Source organism: Muscardinus avellanarius (genome assembly GCF_963383645.1).
Source record: "Muscardinus avellanarius genome assembly, chromosome: 13".
In the NCBI taxonomy this organism is placed as follows: domain Eukaryota; kingdom Metazoa; phylum Chordata; class Mammalia; order Rodentia; family Gliridae; genus Muscardinus; species Muscardinus avellanarius.
Genome location: NC_137799.1, coordinates 52,930,162 through 52,940,104, shown reverse-complemented (window position 1 = coordinate 52,940,104; position 9,943 = coordinate 52,930,162).

Sequence of the window (9,943 nt, the reverse complement as noted above, 5' to 3'; positions counted from 1 at the left end):
TTGTAATCCCAGTGCTTGAGAGGCTGAGACAGGAGGATCGCGCAGGTTCGGAGCCAGCCTCGCTGGCTTTAAGAGACCCTGGTTCCAAATAAAAATATAAAATAGGTCTGGGAGTATAGCCTAGAGGTAGAAGGGTTCCATCCCCAATACCACCAAAATACTGGAAATGGGAGGCATCATTAAAGGGTTCTGGCTTGGAACATGGGTCCTTAATGACCTGCAACATGCCCACACAGCCTCCTCTTTGTTAAAATTCTAACCTTGCTGCTCACCGAGGGGTAAAAATAACCATTGCAAAAATAGCTTTGAATATAATAGCATTGCAAATAATAGCTTTGGGGGAGGGACAAAATGTAAACAGAGGGCAGGACTGCTGTGGTCTACATGTGCTCCAGCCTGCTAAGTGCAGAAGTTGAGAGAGAAGGGGGGTATAACAGTTATGTCAGGGCAGTGACGGCCCCAATCCCAAATGGTGGCTGATGCAGTGACTGGACACACCTGGCCTGTGACTGCATTAAGGGACTGGGGGTCAGTGTCTTGCCACCATCTCCTATCACATTTTGCAAGGGCAGACAGTTTCCTTCCTCAGACACACATAGAAAGCAGTGTAGTTGCTCGGGCCAAAAAAGAGAAGTCAAGCTGGGTTAAAAAAAAAAAAAAAAACTACTGTGGATGGCTGGGGAGATGACTAAGAAAAGATTGGCAAATAGATTGTTTGTAGTGCTGGGGTGGGGGGTGTCAGGAGGATAGCAGGAGTGGCCCTGCTACTGTAGACAGAATTTTCTCCTAGTTGGAGACGGGAAGCCTCTGAGAAATAAGTTAAATTAGCAAGGACGCCTATGTCCCGCTGCTGAGTGCCTTTATACAGCCACTGGACAGACAACACACGCAAGCAAAGGGGTTAGGAAGAGGAGGTTCTCCTTCATCCGGTTACACACCCTTCTGGCTCGTGGGTTAGACACGCGCATATGCAGGCTCTACTCCCAGTCCTCCTCAATCAGTTTCCCTGGAATCACAAGGGTTAAGAAACTAAGAAATTAAAAATCGCCCTGCAAAGCCATGTCTGACATTCTAGGAAGAGCTCATAAGGAGGAGGAGCAGAGGGACTGCCATCACACAAAGGAAGAAGAAGCCTGTTTTCTCATCCCTAGAATAGGGAAAACAATAGGAACCTTCCTCCTAGGGTTTGGGAGAGAATTAAATGAGTTAATACCTGCCAAGAGCTCCAGAGAGTACTCTTGGGAGCTCCAGAGAGGCAGGACTGGGTGCACAGCGCGGCTATTCGCTGGCAGGGCTGCCTCTGCTGGGGGACCCACCCATGTCCCCTCCTGCCCCCTCCCCCGGCCTCTGTTAGCGCCCTACCTGGGCTGCAGCCAGGCGGGCAGAGCCATGGGCCCCTCACCACCAGCACCTCCAGCGCTCAGGGGAAGGAGCTGCGTGAGCCGCGAGGGGAGGGTGCGGAAGGGCGGGGCCTCCACACTCAGCAATTTACAAAGAAACCGCCAGGGCTTTCAGAGGGCAAGAGGGAAAATCGAGTTCCTACAGTAAGCTGCTGTAGGAAGGGCTAGCCAGGGCCCTTGCAGGGTTACCCAGCTCTGGTTACAGGCTCTTGATGTTTTGATTGGGACCAGGCTGCCAGCCCTGGAGAAATTCATATACCCCAAATTCATCTAGGGTTTGGAAACTTCCTGAAGGCTATCCCAAGGCTTTGGGACACCTGCGGTCCCCACTGGGCACCTTGACTTCAGTCCTAACCAGTGAAAGGGGTCCCGAAGGAAGCCTGTGGTTGGATCTCCCCCACACATTTTCAAAGAGGGGCTGATTCCTCCTGGAACCACAGTCCCTGCCTTCAGATATCTTGAGCCCAGTTCTCCCTCCAAGAGCCCCAACGCTCCTAAACCTTTTCCTGGTCTCTGGGGGCTATGCCATCACCCACTCCAGGCTCAGATGACCTGCAACCTACTTTGCTGATAAGATCAGGACCAGGGCCGGGTGTGGTGGCATTCCAGAGGCTGAGACCAGAGGATCTCAGAAAAACTCAGCTATTTACTGAGGTCCTCTGCAACTCAGTGAGATCCTGTTTCAAAATAAAGAATAAAAAAATAAGGCTGGGGGTGTAGCTCTGAGGTAGAATGCCCCTGGGTTCCATCCCCAGAACTGGAAGAAAAAAAAAATGTCACTTGCTGCAGGTCACACAACTGATAAGCAGCAGTGTTAGAGCTTCAAAGTCAGTATCTTTTTTTTCCCCATTGTTACTTTCCTCTTAGTGCTGTCCCCATTCACTTTTCACCTATGTATTTCTCAGCACCTATTCCCAGTCCCCTCCCTCAAACAGGGGTAAGCCAGTTCTTTCTTGAACTTGCTCTAGTCAGTGGTCATCCTGCCTGCTCCAGCACCTTCCTTCTCTCCTGTCCACCAGCTTTCATGGCAGTTTAGGAACATATTTGAATCTTTTTTACCCAGATGTCAGCTTGTTGTGTGTTCTCTCTCTCTCTCTCTCTCTCTCTCTCTCTCTCTCTCTCTCTCTCTCTCTCTCCCTCCCTCCCTCCCTTCCTCCCTCTGCCTGCCTCTCTCTCTCTCTCTCTCTCTCTCTCTCTCTCTCTCTCTCTCTCTCTCTCTCTCTCTCTACCAGGAATGGAACCCAAGGGCATTGTACCTCTGAGCTACACCCCCAGTCCTATTTTTAGTATTTTTATTTTTTGAAACAGGGTCTCACTGAGTTGCAGAGGGCCTAAGTAGCTGAGACTGTCCGTGAACTACTATCCTCTGGTCTCTTCCTCCTGAATGCTGGAATTACAGGCATGTGCCACCATGCTGGGCCATTGCTTCTCTCTTAATGCACTTTTTTCCCAACTCCAGGCCTGGCTGCTGTCTCTCATAACCAGGTACTTCCTCCATTTCTCCCTCTTGTTATATAACGTCATATAATTTGACTTTCCAACACTCTCCTGAAACTGATCTCCCAGGACCCCCATCCTGTATCATCCTCCAAGATGATCTCTACCACCACCAGCCCCACCACCAGCCCAGCCCTTGCTGTTAGGGCAATTGATCCAAAGAGCAAACTGCAAAATGACACTCTAGCAAACACTGTGGGGTGGATGGGAACCCGACTACCAAGGCTGAGTGTCCACGTCAGACAGCAAGAGAGGAAGAAAGTTGTGGATGGTCAGGAGTGGGGAGGGAGGGAAGGTGGAAAATGTCCAGAAAAGTGATACTTTATACCAAACACAGCCCTTGTTCACATTCTCCTCCTCAGCAGTCTGGATTTTACCTCCTCTGCTTCCCTTCCCTTTACCTCTGCAGCGGGCATTTCTGCTCTCTGCTCTCGTCCTTCCCATCTCTCGGGATAGATCCTTCTCTGCTCTAGTTTCTCAAAGGTCTAACCTTTACGTTTTGTTTGGGGCCACATTATCCTTTGGCGCAAACACCCAACTCGCATGCATTTATGACCTCATGGATGACTCCTGGCTGTGTTATCTGCAGCCCCACTTTGTGAACATCAGCTCTGGCCTTTGAACATCTCAGGGATAGTTCTTCATCAAAGTCCCGTTGTTACTTCTGATCCAATCTATTTAAAGTAAGCTTACTGCCTTTCTTCCCAAATCATGGTCTGATTTCCGGCAGGGAATCACCATTTTCCTAGCTACCTGGATTTAAAATTGGGAAGTCGTCCTTGCGTCTCCCAATGTAATCGCAATGCGCTGAGCCCCACAGTCACTAGTGTCCCGCTTTCTCTTCTTTTTGTCCTGTACCCGCAGGTGGAATGACTGTATTCCCCCAACTCCACTCTCTATATCATCAGCACATTGACTCTCCTGGAGCACCACGTGGGTTATATCTTTCTGCTGCACAAAACATTCCTTTTTAGCTGTCAGATGAAGAACAAGCCAACCAGCCAACCACCAACCCAAAAAAAAAAAAAACCTTTCAAATCAAGAAATTAGGGAATTCTGCTTCATTTTCCAAGAAAGAAGCACAAAAGGGGCTTATGAAAGAATAGTTTGGATGGGAAATTAAATTCTCCCTCTGGCTTGGCTGCCACCCCGTGCCAACATTACCAGGACAGCCTCCCCCAGCATCCATGTCTCCAGAGTCTCTGCTACACAATTTAATGAAGAGCTGCAGGAACTATTTCTTTTATTTGTGCATTGCAATATACATCATAGAGGTTCCGTGTGATGCCAACACACGTGCACACAGTTCTTGGTAAACTTCCCTCCACATCCCACCCCGCTACCTCTCCTCCCTCCCCGTTCAGTGCTATCAAAACTGGTAGTAATAACTTTAAATATTGTTGAAGCATGCTTTGAACTGTTTCCTGCCTTGATCCTCCTCTACCCCCTTCTCCTTCTTCCTCCCCCAGTCCCCTTCCACTAGGCTCCTGGTCTCTATCCACCTTCACCCAAAGTCCCTTACGTTTCTTATTTCCTCTCTAGCTTCCACTCATGAGAGAAAACATATGACCCTTGACTTTCTGAGACTGGCTGATTTCAGGATAATACTCTCTAATTCCCAAATGCTGGGATTACAATTTTGTTTTTTTAGTTTTTTGGTGGTACTGGGGTTCCTGGAAGCCCTTCTACCTCTGGGCTACACTCCCAGACACCTATGTTTTACATTTTTATTTGGAAACAGGGTCTCTTAAGCCAGCGCGGCTGGCTTCGAACCTGTGCGATTCTCCTGTCTCCGCCTCCCAAGCGCGGGCAGGACAAGCGTGCGCATGCGCCACCACGCCCGACTGTGACCTGGAATTTTGCGGGTTCACCCCTCTTCCCCACTCCCAAACCCACAGCACAGATTGAAAATTCCACAGGTTGCTTGATCAGTACAGGATCTTTGAGATTCTGAGATCCAATCACCTCATTTCACAGGCACCAATAAGCTCATTAAAGCTAAACTGAGGCTTCTTTCTACAACACTGTGCAAAATTTCACCCGCATGTTCCCAACCTCTAAGCATCCTAAAGTGTTCGCCATCAGCAGGCATTGACTGTAACTCTGCCCGGCACACCCTTGGTCTCTGTTCTCACTCCTTTTCAGCTCATCCAAAACACTGCTCTACTTTTCTCTAACGACTCCTCTCAGAAGACCAAGCCCTGGACTCACTGCCTTCTTGCACCGTCATTCCTCAACTGAACCCACCATTCCTGTCCTGGCCCGAGGCAAACGTGCTCACATGTGACGGGTCCATGCAGCAGGCAGCAGCCATCTTTTACCTTGTTGTCTAGACTGTGGACCCTTTCCTCATCCAGTCCTCTTTATATCATTACTAGATACATGAGCTTCACAGTGTTTTTTGTCATCTATCTCAGTCCTCAGAGTGAGCCTATGTGGTGGGAACTGTTCTTAGCCTACTTTATAGACATGGAAACACATCAGACCAGTTAAATATTTCATTTATTTATTTAGGTAGTTATTTTTGGCAGTACTGGGGATGGAACCCAGGGGCATTCTACCTCCGAGCTACACCCCCAGCCCTATTTTTTATTCTTTATTTTGAAACCGGGTCTCACTGAGTTGCAAAGGGCCTCACTAAGTAGTAGCTGAGGTTGTCCTCGAACCACAATCCTCCAGTCTCAGCCTCCCAAATGCTGGGATCACAAGCGTGAGCCATCACGCCAGGCTCAGTTAAATAAATATCTGCTAAATGTTGGAATCTAGAATAGAACCTAAGTCTGTCTCTAGACATTGAGTTCTTAACCACTATGCTATATTAACTCACTACATATTTATTTGCAAGTACAGGTTTTCTTTCTACTTCATAATACAGCCCAAATTCTAACACTCTGTGAAACCTAAAGCTATATAATTTTCAGGGGGAAAAAGCACAGGAGAAAAAGCTCTCTCACCTCACATTAGGCAGTGATTGCTTGGATCTTTCACATATTTCTTAGGTACTCCTTAGATATTTAACCAAGAATTTCTTAGCTACTTCTAATCTTCAAAAAATACTTTTAATGTAATAAAAAACAAGATATAGATGAAGATAAAATATTGTATGTGTAATTAATAAAGGATTCATATGCAAATATATTAAGAACTCTCAAAAGTCAGTAATAAGAAGATAACCTAATTTTAAACATGGACAAAAGATTTGAACACAAGCTTCATCATAGAAGATATATTGAAAAACCATAAAAATATACTCAAAATGATTATTTTTAAGGAAAATGCAAATAAAACCACAATTAGATACCATTACACATTGATGAGGTTGCCACCTCAGGTGTTAGTAAAGATGTATTACACCTGGAACTCTCGTACACAGCTCTATTTGTAACAGCCAAAAGCTAGAAAGAAATTTCCATCAACAAATTTCCATCAACAGATGACTAGATAAACAATCAGTGATATAGCCATATGTGGAATATTACTCAGCAATAAAAAGGGAAATGAATTACTCATATAAGCAATAACATGGGTGAAACTCAAAATAACTATGCTGAGTATAAGAAGTCAGACAAAAAAAGTGCATAGTATATGAGTTCACGTATTCAATACTCTAGGAAATAGAAACTAGTCTACAGTGAGAAGGCCAGTTGGAGAATGGATGGGAGAAAGAGGTGATGGTAGGACAGAAGGGATAGATTGCAGAGAAGGGTGAGAGACAGAAATGTTCATCATCTGGATTGTGCCGATAGTTTTACTATGTTGTTGGGTTTTTTGGGGGTTTTTTTTGGTGGTACTAGGGATCCAACCCAGGGATATTCTACCTCTGAGCTTTACCCCTAAACCCAACTTATTTTTTTATTTAAAAATGGTCTTAGCCAGGCATAGTAGCTCATGCTTGTAATCCCTGTGCTTGGGAGGCTGAGACAGGAGGATCACACAGGTTCGAAGCCAGCCTCAGCTACTTAGTGAGGCTCTCAGCAACTTAGTGAGACCCTGTTTCCAAATAAATTATAAAATAGGTCTGGGAGTGTAGCCCAGAGGTAGAAAGTCCCTGGATTTCACCCCCAGTACCACACACACACAAAAACGGTCTTGCTAAGTTGCTGACAGCCTCACTAAGTTGCTGAGACTGGCTTCAAACCTGAGATCCTCCTGTCTCAGCCTCCCAAGTACTGGGATTATAGGTATGCACCAGTATGTCCATCCTGCAGATGTATATCTTAAAACTTACCAAATTTTAAGTGTTTACTATGTGTTAGTTACATTTGTACTATAATGAAGCTATTAAAATTCAACATGCTAATTTTATTGATAAGTGTTTTCTGGTTAGTTTTGTTTTTGTTTTTTTTGTTGTTGTTGTTTGTTATTTTGTTTTTTTGGTGATGCTGGGGTTTCTGGAGTCTGTCTACCTCCGGGCTACACTCCCAGACCTATTTTTATATTTTTATTTGGAAACAGGGTCTTGTAAGCCAGTGCGGCTGGCTTTGAACCTGCACGATCCTCCTGTCTCTGCCTCCCAAGCACGGGGATTACAAGTGTGTACCACCACGCCTGGGTGGTTATTTGTTTTGAATCACTGATTTATTCTTGCTCATGAAACCACATCCCATTTATTACCAAGAAAAAAAAAACACAAGACAATGGAAAACAAAATTGCCAAGCAGCAGAAACTCAATATCCTCCATCCAATTGAGTCTTTGAGTTTCTGCCCTTCTCCCCAGAGTGGGCTGGTGTATGAGAACAGGTGGTGTGGACAGGGTCTCAAACCTCTCCACACACGCCCTAGGTTGTCATTTAGCTCCTGGAGAGCCTCTGGTTGAAAGGCTTTGGCACACTGCTATTTGTACCCCGGGTGTGTCCTCACTGAATCCACTGGGAGTGACCTGACCCCACCCCTCCCTGTAGTCTGTCTTTGCTGGACAGTCTCATTCCCCAGCCTGTGACCTCTGCTGATCCTCACACACTCTCCACATCTCTGCACCCCCCTGGGAGATCGTGCAGAAGCTTCTGGAGCAAGCCTGGGGAATCATCACATTAGTTCAGACTGTGTAGGCAGGCAGGTCTGTCTTCCAAGCATCACGTGAGACACGGTGCTGACCTGAACTCGGGGCTGCTTCAAGAGCTTGCAGGCATTCCTGTATCTGCCCGAGAACCCAGGGCACTAAACCCATGGCTGGTGATTCTTCCATACCACTTTGGAAGTTTCTGTCACCCCATCTCCACCTCTGTTACAGAGCTGAGAGTCGATGCAGCTGGTGAGGCAGCCAGGACACAGAGACTGAGGCTCTCCCCTTCAGACTTGCTCTACTAAGCTTGAGCTTGTCACTCAAGCATCTCCTGTCTTCACCAAGCCCCAGCCCGCTGGGTAGTTTGGTTACTGCCTGTGGCAGTGCATTGGGAGAGAGAGAACAGGGCCTCCAGCCATAGATCTTTCCACTCTATGCGCCCCCTTTCTACATTTTATTTTTCCACACTTGCTTTTTCAGCATCTCTTTCCTCCCATCCTTGAAACTTCTCTGCTAATTTCCTAGACAGGTGTGTACTCCCCTGTGGCCATATTCTTGGTTTCTTTCTTTCTGGCTTATTTTAAAACAATTCACAGCTCTTTAAGTATCATAAAAGGAGTCTCTGGGGGAACTAGAAGTTCCTTTTACTCTTGCCAAAGTTTGATTCTGAGAACCATTTCCTTGCTGGGGATGGGAAAAGGCCGACTTTGATGGGTAAAGGTTGAGAATGAACTTATTTCATCCCTGTACATTCTTAGTATAGTATGCTCAGATCTCCTGAGACACGAGCATCAGCTCTGGCAGGCTAGGAAGGTCACAGACAAAGAAATGCAAAGAGAAAAATCACATTAATGTATCTCAAAACTGTTACTGGTGTTACATACATTCTGTTAAGGTTTCATTTAAATTCACATAATTTCCATTTCTATATGTTCTTGTTCTGTGTTACTGTGATCACAATAAATTGCTTTTCTTAGATTCCTTCACTTTGTAAACTGCTTAGAGGATCACCAATAAAAATCTAACTTAATATAGTAGAGTGTAGGGGGTACTGGGGATGGAATCCAGTACCCCCTATTTTTAATCTTTATTTTGAAACAGAGTCTCACTAAGTTGCAGAGGGCCTCACTAATTAGCTGAAGCTGTCCCCAAACCTGTGATCCTCCTGTCTCAGCCTCCCAAATGCTGGGATTACAAGCATGTACCACCATGCCTGGCTAATATGGTAGTTTTATTTATTTATTTATTTATTTATTTATTTATTTATTTATTTATTTGTGGTACTGGGGTTCCTGGAAGCCCTTCTACCTCCGGGCTACACTCCCAGACCTATTTTTTACATCTTTATTTGGAAACAGGATCTCCTAAGCCAGCGCGCGTGGCTGGCTTCGGACCTGCGCGATCCTCTTGTCTCTGCCTCCCAAGCGCGGGGATTACAAGCGTGCGCCACCACGCCCGGCTGATATGGTAGTATTTTAAAGATAAAGTTTGCTTTTTTTAGTTATGGAAACATTATTTAGGTCACGGGTATAAAAGGTTTCAAAAGAAGATGTTTATATAATTGCATTAGATAAAATATTTGTGTTGTATTCTGATCTTTTTTAAGGCAGGGTTGCTTTTTGGTGTTCTAAAGGATGGCATTTGGAAAAAATGAGTCAGGCTGTATGAATGTAAGACTCTGTGGTTGTAAGATGTACACAGAGTCAAGTCAGGGGTTATGTGTGTTCTCTCTTATGTGGAAGCTAGAACAAAAATAGGAAACAGAAGGCACTTCAGATAAATGAGGAGACCAGTAGAATAGTGGAGGTGACTGGGGGAGGGAGGTAGAGAGGGAAAAAAGCCTGATGATGAAAGCAGTTCAAATAATGCTGTATTCATATATGAAGGTGTCATTACCAGTTCCGCTAATATGTACTGGGGGGAGGGAGCAAGGTGGGTTCCAGAAGGAAGTACACCAAGGGCTGTGTGCATGCATGTGTGTATCATTTTGAACCTCATTATCATTATAATTATAATGCACCAGTGAAAGTATATACTTTTTAA